This window comes from Pongo pygmaeus, chromosome 7 (assembly GCF_028885625.2).
Source record: "Pongo pygmaeus isolate AG05252 chromosome 7, NHGRI_mPonPyg2-v2.0_pri, whole genome shotgun sequence".
NCBI classification, from domain to species: domain Eukaryota; kingdom Metazoa; phylum Chordata; class Mammalia; order Primates; family Hominidae; genus Pongo; species Pongo pygmaeus.
In genome coordinates this window covers 11745044-11757091 of record NC_072380.2, presented here as the reverse complement: position 1 = coordinate 11757091, position 12048 = coordinate 11745044, and the positions used below count along the sequence as shown (strand labels likewise).

At 42.8% G+C, this 12048-nt stretch overlaps 1 protein-coding gene across 1 annotated transcript in view; it reads left to right on the top strand.

Moving 5' to 3' along the window:
• Window positions 1–10782, top strand: part of ERI1 (exoribonuclease 1) — a 98042-nt gene extending 87260 nt beyond the window's left edge. The window contains exon 8 of the mRNA XM_054498160.2: window positions 10565–10782. The gene's annotated coding sequence lies outside the window, so the exon portion shown is untranslated. The remainder of the gene's footprint in view (window positions 1–10564) is intronic.
• The last annotated feature ends 1266 nt before the right edge of the window (window positions 10783–12048 follow it).

Genomic DNA, 12048 nt, shown 5'->3' with positions numbered 1-12048 from the left:
TTTAGTTTATTTAATTTTAAAAATATTTATAAATAGAGATGGGGTCTTGCTATGTCGCCCAGGCTGGTCTTGAACTACTGGCTTCAGGTGGGCTTCCTGCCTTGGCTTCCCAAAGTGCTGGAATTATGGGTGTGAGCTACCACACCCAGCCTGGATCTCTTTCCACTGGGGAACTTAAGATTCTTCTTCCTTTTCTGAGAATAACTTGGACACAAGGGTTTGCAAAGTATGTTCCATGGACCACTGGTGGTTCACTGTGGTCCCCTAGATGATGCAAACTTCAGAGGGAAGAAAATGCCCTATGAGGAGGAAGCAGAGAGGAGCCCCACTGGCTCTGAGTGGAGACTCCTGGCTCTACCTTCAGAACTCCACTCCTGGTCACCATCAAAGTCCTGCCCGGAGCCCACAGATTCCAATCCTATGTTGTTCTCCCCACCTCTTCTTTACCAGCTGTACAAAATGATGAGGTTTGTGTAGCCGGAGCGATGCCTTGGGTTTTTGTTGTTTTACACCATTAGGAAAAATAGAGGGATTAGGTGGGAGAGTCCGCTTAGCTTTTCAGTGAAGAAATGAAAGGTGTGGCAAGATGGGTTCAGGTGCATTTTGCTGGTGGGAATGGAAATAAGATTGGGAGGAGGAGGATGTGAATGTGAACAATGAGACAGATTCCCTGAAATTACCCAAGAGAACGGCTCCTGACTCAACCGTTGGCAAAGAGGGTGTGCTGCTTGCAAAGCAAGGATGACGGCTGAGATGAGATCACATTTGCATTTTTTTGGATTGTCATCAGTCTCGTTGTGCCATGTTTCCAATCTGCACATGTGCAGATGTGCAACCGGGATACACAGATAGGCACCAAGAGCCAGTAATGAAAATCCCACCTTCTCCTTGAAAGCAAACCTAATCCAAGGACCCAGGACGCTTGCTTGACCCAGTTATGCAGAAACTCCACTGCTTCGTCCTCCTCCTGATATACTGTGAGAGAGGAAAGGAAGAGGGGCCGACAGAGAAGGGGTGTGGTGAGCTCAGGTGCGTTTTGCTGGTGGGGGGACACATTGGTGCCAACTTGTTCTGTTTGTCCAGTGATGTAAAAGCCTTTCAAAGTTCTCATTGGTTGACCCAATCATTCTAGTTCTAGGAACCCAGCCAAAAGAAACAATCATCAATGCAGATGAAGATCTATGTTAAGGGTACTTACTCTAGCTTATTGATTATGGTGAAATATTGGAAAAAAATCTACATGACCAAGGGTGGAAAATGAAGTAGAATATGATGGAATTACACCATCTATGAAGATGATGTTTTAGGAGTATTCATTTTTAAATGGAAAAAGTAACACATGCACATGGTTAAAAGTTTAAATAGGACAAAAGAGAAGAAATGAGAAAGGAAACTCTCTCTGGGGTCCTCCTCTATAGATAAAACTATGTCCTCAGTTATAGATTGTGCTTTAGAAAAGAAATAGGTGAAACAAGAAAATGGTTTCAAAGTAATGATAAGTAGAGGAAAGACGCAAGATCAAACAACAACAACAAAACAAAACAATGAACTTTCCAGTATAATTGCAATTTGAGAGGCTTGAGAGGAGAGTAAGACAGAGAAGAAATATTCCAAGCTGTTTCTGAGTGATGAAATTTGGAATAATATTTATTTTCTGTATTTTATAAACTTTTTATAGTGTGTAATATTATTTTCTAATACTTAGCATTTAAGGAGCTGGAAAATTGCATTTAAGTTCAGAATTCAGCAAGGGACACCAATGATCTTCTGAAAATATTTTTTTCCAAAAATCAAGAGTCTTTATATTTACACATATATGTTCCCCTATTTTCTTTATGTGTAAGTTTAAAATAATGCTGCAAGTTAATTATTCAAGAACACCCAGAAAATGCATTTTATCTCCCTGTCGGCCCTTCTTCAGCATCTGACTTAATCACCACATGCAAGAAAGTTAGAAAACAACACCACAGGAAAGAATTCTTGACCGGGAGCAGTGGCTCATGCCTGTAATCCAAGTACTTTGGGAGGCTGAGGCAGGTGGATCACTTGAGGTCAGGAGTTCAAGACCAGCCTGGACAACATGGTGAAACCCTGTCTCTACTAAAAATACAAAAATTAGCTGGGTGTGGTGGCATGCACCTGTAATCCCAGTTACCTGGGAGGCTGAGGCAGGAGAATCGCTTGAACCCAGGAGGTGGAGGAGGTTGCATCACAGCACTCTAGCCTGGGCAACAGAGCGAGACTCTGTCTCAAAAAAAAAAAAAAAGATTTCTTGCCATTATTTGGTGGTCTTGTGCTCAAATTAAAATGTTTTGCTTATTTTGCATTTCAGTGTCAAACACAGAAGTCTGAACTTTGCCTTTCTATAAATGAATCCATCAGGGAAGATAAATTTGACAGTGGTTCTTAGGTCAAGGTCTAATGTTATGAGAGTTTTCAAAAGAATCCCAAGGGAAAGCATTTGTCTGGTTAGCATATGACAGCACTTAAGAACAAATTATTCCCAGTTTCCAAAAATGTGAAATGTACATTTGGGAGTCAAGTCAAGTTTCTGGATTTACAATAGTATTTCAGAATCCATCCACATATTTTAAAGAGACAGACAGTCCTAAATGCCCTCTAAAAAGACCCAATAACAAAATTGTTAATTTTTGGATGTTGGAAAGAGCTTTCTGCACTTACACTGAAGTGTGTGTATGTGTTTTTGTTGTTGTTGTTTTGAGACGCAGTCTCACTCTGTCACTCAGGCTGGAATGCAGTGGTGCAATCTCGGCTCACTGCAACCTCCACCTCCCGGGCTCAAGTGATCCTCCTACCTCAGCCTCCCAAGTAGCTAGGACTACAGGTATGTGCCACCACACCTGGCTAATTTTTGTAGTTTTTGTAGAGAAAGGGTTTCGCCATGTTGCCCAGGCTGGTCTCAAACTCCTGGGCTCAAACAATCTGCCTGGCTTGGCTTCCCAAAGTGCTGAGATTACAGGCCTGAACCACTGTGCCCCACCTGTGTATGTGTTTCAGTGATGGGATCCCCACAGTGTGAAGGATCTTAAGTGTGAAGACCCTTATTTGGAGAGGATTTGGAGGGGTGTTGGCTTCTCGTTCTGTTCAGAATCTTCCCATCTACACCACTGCACACATGGCCTGTGGTCAGGCTCACCTCTGAGTCCGGGCTGGAATGAGCAAATATCTTGTTTATAGCCACAAAGTGATTCATTGGTTAAGTAGGGAAGATGTCAGGAAATAAGGTTTGCTCTTGTCATGGGTAAACAGATAGGGGACATCACTGAAGATTACGGGGAATCAAATGAGCAATTGTTTTCCTTCGGTCTTTCTCACACATATCAACCTCTTAGGATGCATGATGGCTGTGAGCTGAGAGTGCTGAGAGCAGGAAGGAACCAGGGCTGTGAGCAGTGGTTTGCCACTTGGACAAGATTCAGATTTATACTTCTTCATACCCTGAGTTCTTGAGACCTGGGATTTATATTTTTAGAGATGTGTTTTGTCTTAGTTTCCTAGGACTGCCATAACAAAGTAACAGACTGGGTGGCTCCTTAAGTCCCAGAATTGTATTGGCTTACAGTTCTGGAGACTGGAAGTCTGAGACCAAGGTTTTGGCAGGGTTGGTTCCTTCTGAGGCCTGGGAGGGAGAATCTGTTCAGGCCTGTCTCCTGGCTTCTGGTGGTTTGCTGGGAGTCTTTAGTGTTCCTTGGCTTGTGGGCACATCACTCTAATGGTTGCCTTCACGTTCACGTGCTGCTTTCCCTGTGTGAGTGTGTCTGTCTCCAAATTTCCCTTTTTTATAAGGACATCAGTCATATTAGCCCAAGTCCCACCGTATTACCTCATTTTAACTTAATCACCGTTTTAAAGACCAGGTCTCCCAATACAGCAGGGGTATCCAATTTTTGACTTCCCTGGGCCACATTTGAAGAAGAAGAATTGTCTTGGGCCACATATAAAATACACTAACACTAATGAAAGCTGATTGGCTTAAAAAAATCTTAATGTTTTAAGAAAGCTTATGAACCTGTGTTGGGCCACATTCAAAGCCGTCCTGGGCTGCACGTGGCCCAAGGGCCGTGGGTTGGACAAGCTTGAAGTACAGTCAGTTTCTGAAGTACTGGGGGTTGAAACTTTAATATGTGAATTTTGGGGGCATGTAATTCAACCCATTACAAATATACACACCACAGGTATATGCATACACCTGGATAATATTTTTGGAAGGGAAGACCTTGTCTCTAAAAAAAAAAAAAAAAAAAGAAGAAGAAGAAAGTAAGAAAGTTTGTAAAACAGCTTAACACTATTTATTTATTTATTTATTTTTGAGACAGAGTCTTACTCTGTCACCCAGGCTGGAGTGCAGTGGTGCAATCTCCGCTCACTGCAACCTCTGCCTCCTGGATTCTAGCAATTCTCCTGCCTCAGCCTCCTGAGTAGCTGGGATTACAGGCACATGCCACTATGCTCAGCTAATTTTTTTTTTTTTTTGTATTTTTAGTAGAGTGGGGGTTTCACCACGTTGTCCAGGCTGGTCTTGAACTCCTGACCTCAGACGATCCACCCGCCTCAGCCTCCCAAAGTGCTGGGATTACAAGCGTGAGCCATCATGCCTGGCCAAGACTTTAAAATAATTATTTTGTCAATGGAAGAGCTACGTGCGACTTTTACAGGAAGATGCCTGTGTGTTTAAAGTGTTATTTATCATTCAAAAGCAAATAAAGGAAGCTTCTTTTTTATTTTATCTTTTTATTGTGGTACCCCATACACCAATCAGCTAGCTTCAACAATTACTAATAATTGTTATAAGCTAATTTTTAATAATAACAAGGATAGTAGTGATTATTAGCAATTTAAAAGCTTTGCTGGAGAATATTATCAAATACAAATAGCAGACAAGGCATTGAGGACAATTGAAACATTAGCTACGGTGTTTCTTGACAAGCTCCAATTTCTAAAATAATAGCATATTACAATATGAGCATGAGAATCGTCGTGGACTCTTAGGACAAATCCAATCAACCAGCAGAGTCTCCTCAAGGGGCAGAGGATCATGCCCTCATTCTCAGTGCAGACTTGGGCAGCATTCCAGAAGCCTCTCCCAGAGTTAAGCATTGATATTTGCCTCGCAATCCCTCTCTCTGCAATTGCTGCAAGGGCTGAGTCTCAAACTTTTCAATCCACGTACCTCTTTGATGAGGCAAAAACCCTCCCCACCATCTGCCCCACCTATTTGCTCTGCGCACAGGGGAGAGAGATTGGCTCTGTTCCCTCTCCTTCTCTGCATCCTGTGTGTTGATGGATGATGAGTTTCCAGCAATCCAACTGCTAGAACAAAGACCACATCTCCTTTTCTCTCTTCTCTGTGTGCTAGTTGCGGAACATAAATGTGTTTCTCATTATTTGGTCTGTTTTACAATGTGAGTTCCTGCTGGAGTTCACTGCTTTGGGGATTACAAGGTATTTCATCTCCTGTAGGACGGGCCCTTCCTTAACACTTAACAATGGCAGTCTGTCTGAAGACAGGAAACCCTGAAGTATTTTGCTAAATTTAAAGGCTCAGGCAAATATTAAGATTGGAGAGATTTTTCCTATTTTTTAAAAAAACATAATCCTTTTATGTAGCTAGTGCGTATATGTGTTATAGGGGTTGGGAGAGTCCTGAAATGGGTGGTAGGAAGGATCCAAAGATAATTAATTCTCAGCTTAAAAACCATCATGGCGCAATGGAAAGAGGATGGGCTTTGGAGCCAGAAGGGGGATGTGAATCCTGCGGTTTTCCTACTGGCAGTTGCAACAGCTTTACTTCTATCAGCTGCAAGATGAGGATTGTATAACCTGCTTTCTTAGGACTGGTGTGAAGACTAAATGAGATGCTGCATGAGAGCGTCTGGCACGCTGTAGGGCTTCATGAGTGCTACCTCTTTGAAAACACTTTTAAATTTTAGATTCAGGGAGTACATGTGCAGGTTTGTTACATGGGTGTATTGGGTGACTCTGGGGTTCTATTGAATAGATTGGGTTTCTATTAAACCCATCACCCAAATAGTGAACATGGTACCCAGTAGATATCTTTTCAATCCTTCCCCTTCTCTTTACCTCTCCTTACTTGGAGTCCCTAGAGGGCTATCTCTCATTAAAACCTAATTCTGTAATGGTAAGGAGTTCAGCACTGCAAATTCAAATACAGGTGCTATGGCTACAGGATGCCCAAATCCATGGGACAGGTCTTTTGTTGTTGTTGTTTGTTTGTTTGTTTTTTGAGATGGGGTCTCACTCTGAAACCCAGGCTGGAGTGCAGTAGCCTGATAATGGCTTACTGCAGCCTCAACCTCCTGGGCTCAAGCCTCCCGGGTTCAGGTGATCCTCCCACCTTAGACTCCTGAGTAGCTGGGACTACAGGCACATGCCACCATGCCCAGGTAATTTTTGTATTTTTTGTAGAAATGGGGTTTCACCATGTTGCCCAGGCTGGCCTTGAACTCCTGGGCTCAAGCCATCTGCTTGCCTTGGAATCCCAAAGTGTTAGGATTACGCTGCATTTGGCCAGGACAGATGTTTATATAATAGAAGTTTGCTCTGTGTTTAAGGATCATCTATAGGGGTGGGGGAGGGGGCAAGGCATTTGGCCTTACTAGCCTCATTAAAGAAATGTTTTGGGAGTCCCCGCCGCCTAGCTGCAGGGCACTGGGTCATCTGGAATATAGAAATCATAATAATCCCCCTTGCGTCATAGGCTGACCTGAGGATCAAATGAGATAATGTCTGTGAAAGTACTTGGTAAACCTGAAGCACTGTCTAAATGTATTGCTGAGGGCCTGAGGTAGAGAGGACGTTTACTTTGGGCCATTCATGAGGTTCAAGTACAAACTCTCCATTGCAAGACATTCAGTGCAGAGCAAACACATTCTATTTGGCTTTAGCATTGAATGAAAAGTCAACAGTGCCTTTTCAGTTGCTTTGCTTCCTCTCTTCTCCTTTCAAAACAAAGCCAGGTCCTCTAAGAGTTTCCTGCTGAGTTTATAAAGAGGTGCCGGATTACAAATCCAGCCCCGGCTCCCAGGATCTTAGAGGCTGGGGAAGAGTATGGCATCAAAACAAGGGGTGTCTGAGGACACCTACCCTTGTTTCTTCATCAAGGGATTGGCCTTCTCTCAAGCCTTGAACCAGGGCCGAGTACCCCAGAAGGAATGCTTTCTTTCCCATGGAGATAGTCACAGGAGAGGCACAATGAAAGAACTTGAACAACGTCACTGCTAGACTGTGGAAGGTATCACTGTGAGGATGATCAGGAGGGAGGGGTGGTAGCTTGGGGCTGACCTCGGAAGCGTGGTCCAGCTGCCTGATGTTGATTGTACATTTCAGGCATGCTTTGAGAAGAGTTCTAAGTGATCCAAAGTCCCGTTCTATGAAATGAAATGTCCATCTCTTTACTTCTATTGCCATCTTCTTCTTTTTTTTTTTCTTTTGAGATGGGATCTCACTCTGTCACCCAGGCTGGAATTGCATGATCATGGCTCACTGCAGCCTCAAACTTTTGGGCTCAAGCAATCCTCCCGCCTCAGCCTCCCAAAATGCTGGATTGCAGGCATGAGTCACTGTGCCCGGCCTCTGTTCCCATTTTCTGTCTGACTTTCTCCTGACATTCTTCTTTTCTTCAATCCCATGCACCCATCCTGCAGATCCTAAATATTGCCTTTACGACGGGCGTCAGGGCTCTTCACTCTCTAGACGAAGCCACCTTTCCCACCCAGGTCCCAAACGAACCCATTCCCTCTCTGCCTTTACTCTTCTAGCTCTCCTGCTTCCTCTGGAAGTCCCCCTTTCTTCTTTCTTCCCATTTACACCCTCTCCATCCTTCAGGACCCTTTGTGTGTGCCTCCCCATGAAGCCTTTTGTCACTATTCAATCCCCAGCCCTTTCTCCCCGCTCTCATATGCTACATATTTTTTATATTTTTTGTATTACTGTTTGGCCCTTCATGATTTTCTGTTTCTTATTCACTCATTAACAGTTGAGTGTCTTTGTGCTAGGCATTGCATTTGGTACTGGGGACCCAGTGGTAAACCAAACAAACAGGGCCTCTCTTCAGAAGTAATTTATCATTTAGGGCTGGGCACGGTGGCTCACGCCTGTAATCCCAACACTTTGGGAGGCTGAGGCAGGTGGATCACCTGAGGATCACAGGCTGAGTTCAAGACCAGCCTGGCCAACATGGTAAAAACCGGTCTCTACTAAAAATACAAAAATTAGCCAGACATGGTGGCGTGCGCCTGTAGTCCCAGCTAGCTACTCAGGAGGCTGAGGCTGGAGAATCACTTGAACCAGAGAGGCAGAAGTTGTAGTGAGCCAAGATTGTGCCACTGTACACTCCAGCCTAGGTGACAGAGTGACACTCTGTTAAAAAAAAAAAAAAAAAAAAAAAGTAATTTATCATTTAGTAGGCAGTTAACAGACTTTTTAAAAAGAAATAAAAGAAGAAAGAAGACATAAATAAGCACTATATACATCATAAAGAATGTGGATTTTATTCTGAAAGCAATAAAAGCCATTGCAGAAGTTCAAATTTTTTTAATTAAAAAAAAAATGCTTAACAACCCAAATGCCCATCAATCAAAGAGTGGATAAAGAAATTATGGTATATATATACACCATGGAATACTACTCAGCCATAAAAAGAAATGCAATAATGGCATTTGCAGCAACCTGGGTGGAATTGGAGACCATTATTCTAAGTGAAGTAACTCAGGAATGGAAAACCAAACATCGTATGTTCTCCCTCCTAAGTGGGAGCTAAGCTATGAGGATGCAAAGACATGAGAATGATACAATGGGCCGGGCACGGTGGCTCACACCTGTAATTCCAGCACTTTGGGAGGCTGAGGTGGGCGGATCACTTGAGGTCAGGAGTATGAGACCAGCCTGGCAAAAATGGTGAAACCCTGTCTTCTACTAAAAATACAAATAATTGGCTAGGTGCAGTGGCTCACGCCTGTAATCCCAGCATTTTGGGAGGCCGAGGCGGGTGGATCACCTGAGGTCAGGAGTTTGAGACCAGCCTGGCCAACATGGTGAAACCCCATCTCTACTAAAAATACAAAAAATTAGTTGGGTGTGGTAGCTTAAGCTGTAATCTCAGCTACTTGGGAGGCCGAAGCAAGAATCGCTTGAACCCGGGAGGCAGAGGTTGCAGTGAGCCGAGATGGCGCCTTTGCACTCCAGCCTGGGTGACAGAATGAATGAGACTCCATCTCAACAACAATAACAAAAAGAATGATACAGTGGGCTTTGGGGACTCTGGGCAATGGTTGGGAGGGAGGTGAGGGATAAAAGACTACACCTTGGGTACAGTGTACACTGCTTGGGCGATGGGCGCACCAAAATCACAGAAGTCACCACAAAAGACCTTATTCATGTAACCAAACACCACCTGTTCCCCAAAAACCTATTGAAATAAAAAAATAAATTTTAATAAAGAAATAGAAAAAAATGTTTAATAGCTTTATTGAGGTATAATTGACATACAGCAAATTGCACATATTTGAAATATACAATTTGGTAAGTTTTTTGTTTGTTTGTTTGAGACAGGATCTCACTGTCACTCAGACTGGAGTGCAGTGGCGCAAGCTCGGCTCACTGCAACCTTCGCCTCCCAGGCTCAAGTGATTCTCCTGCCTTAGTTTTCTAAGTAGATGGAATTATAGGCGCCCCCCACCACATCCGACTAATTTCTGTATTTTTAGTAGAGACAGGGTTTCACCATTTTGGCCAGGCTGGTCTCAAACTCCTGACCTCAAATGATCCACCTACCTCAGCCTCTCAAAGTGCTGGGATTACAGGCATGAGCCACCACACCTGGCTACAATTTGGTAAGTTTTAACATCTGTATATACCCATAAAACCATCACCACAATATGATGAGCATATCCATCCACCAACAAAGAGTTCTTTTGCTCCCTTCTTCCTTCTCCCCAAGTAAGAATTGAACTCCAGTGCTACTGATTAGTTCAACTTTTTCAGAATTTTGTATAAATCATCATACAGGGCCAGGCACTGTGGCTCATGCCTGTAATCCCAGCACTTAGGGAGTCAGGAGGTTTGCTTGAGCCCAGGAGTTCAAGACCAGCCTGGACAATATAGTGAGACCTTGTCTCTACAAAAAATAAAAAAATAGCCAGGTGTGGTGGTGCATGCCTGTGATCCCAACTACTCAGGAGACTGAGGTGGAAGAATCAGTTGAGCCTGGGAGGTCAAGGCAGCAGTGAGCTGTGATGGTATCATTGCAATCCAGCCTGGGCAACAGAGTGGGACACTCTCTCAAAAAAAAAAAAAAAAACCCAACCAAATAAATAAATAATCATACACTGTATACTCTTTTTCACGTGGCTTTCATGGTCTTTACTACTGAAGAGCATTCCATTGTATGATACAGCAGTTTATTTATCCATTTACCTATCAGTGGACCTTTGAGGTTGTTTCTACTTTTTGGTTATTATGAATAATGCTGCAATCTTTGCTAACGGTATTGGTATGGACACATTTTTTCATTTCTTTTGGGTAGACAACTGTGAGTGGAATTGCTGAGTCATGTGGCAAACTACCAGTTCTGTTGAACCTCAGGGCCATCATTCTGTTCATGTCAGCTCACTGTAGAACCACATCGATGAAGACTAAGATGGTAAAGAAGAAAAATTGTAGCTAACATTTACTGCACGTTTACTACAAGCCAAGCATTGCACTATGAAGTTTAAGTGCATTATTCATTAACCCCTTCAATAATTCCTCTGAAATAGGTACTGTGAATACCCTCATTTAAAATGAGGAAGCTAAGCCTTTTCAAAGTTAAGTAACTTGCCTAAGGTCTCTTAACAACTAGCGAAAAGGGTAGAACTCAAACCTAGGTCTTTTGGACCCTGCAGTTTGTGTTTCTATCCATGGCGTAAGTGAATGAGTCAATGTATGCTAAAGTCAAGAGCCTTATCTTGTGTTTTGCTTTCTTTCAGAACGGACAGAAGCATATTAACCTAGTCACAGGTGCCAGTGAGGGGCACTCTGATTAGCTGAGATGTTGGTTTCATTTTGCTTTACTGTTAGTCTAAGAATCTAAGGAAAATATAATGTGCAAGATACATTTGGCAATCATTTTATAGATTTTGTTAAAACTCCATAGGAATCCTTTATAAAATTGTCTAATCTAAAATATATGACTATATTTAAGATGCATTTGTTTGCTTGGTTTAGATGGTAGTTTTTTTTACAGGGCCTCATCCATCAAAACACAATAATTGGGAATTGACTGTAGAATCCTGAGAATTTGTAATATTTGGAGGCAGAATGACATATCAGAGAGAACACGAGTTTGCAGGTAAAAGAGACTTGGATTGAATATTCAGTCTGATGTTTCACAATGGAAAAGCTATTGAAACCTCATTTTCTCCTTGGTAGAATGAAGAAAGTAATGCCTATTTAAAGGGTGGTTGTAAGGATTAAAGAAGATGACAGACCCGTTACCCGGTGACACATTAGATTCTTGGTGAGGGTCAGGTCCTAGTTCATTTTTCTAGTCCCCCCCCAACCTTTTTTTTTTTTAAAGGGATCACACCTTTTTATCCTGGCTTAAAATCTAAATCCCTTCCTGCTAGGAGTTGGTGATCCTTCCCAAACTGTATGCAAAATTTAGTATGTTTGTATGTGTTCATTTTGCAAGAAAATATCCCTGTGTATTAGTCCCTTTTCAAACTGTTATAAAGAACTACCTGAAACTGGGTAGTTTATGAAGAAAAGAGGTTTAATTGACTCACAGTTCCGCATGGCTGGGGTGGCCTCAGGAAACTTACATTTTTGGCAGAAGGAGAAGGGGAAGCGAGGCACGCGGCAAGATGCAGGGGAAGTGCCACACTTTTAAACCATCAGATCTCGTGAGAACTCACTTACTATCACGAGAACAGCCTGGGGGAAACCACCCCCATGATCCAATCACCTCCCACCAGGCCCCTCCCCATGGGGATTACAATTCGAGATGAGATTTGGGTGGGGACACAGAGC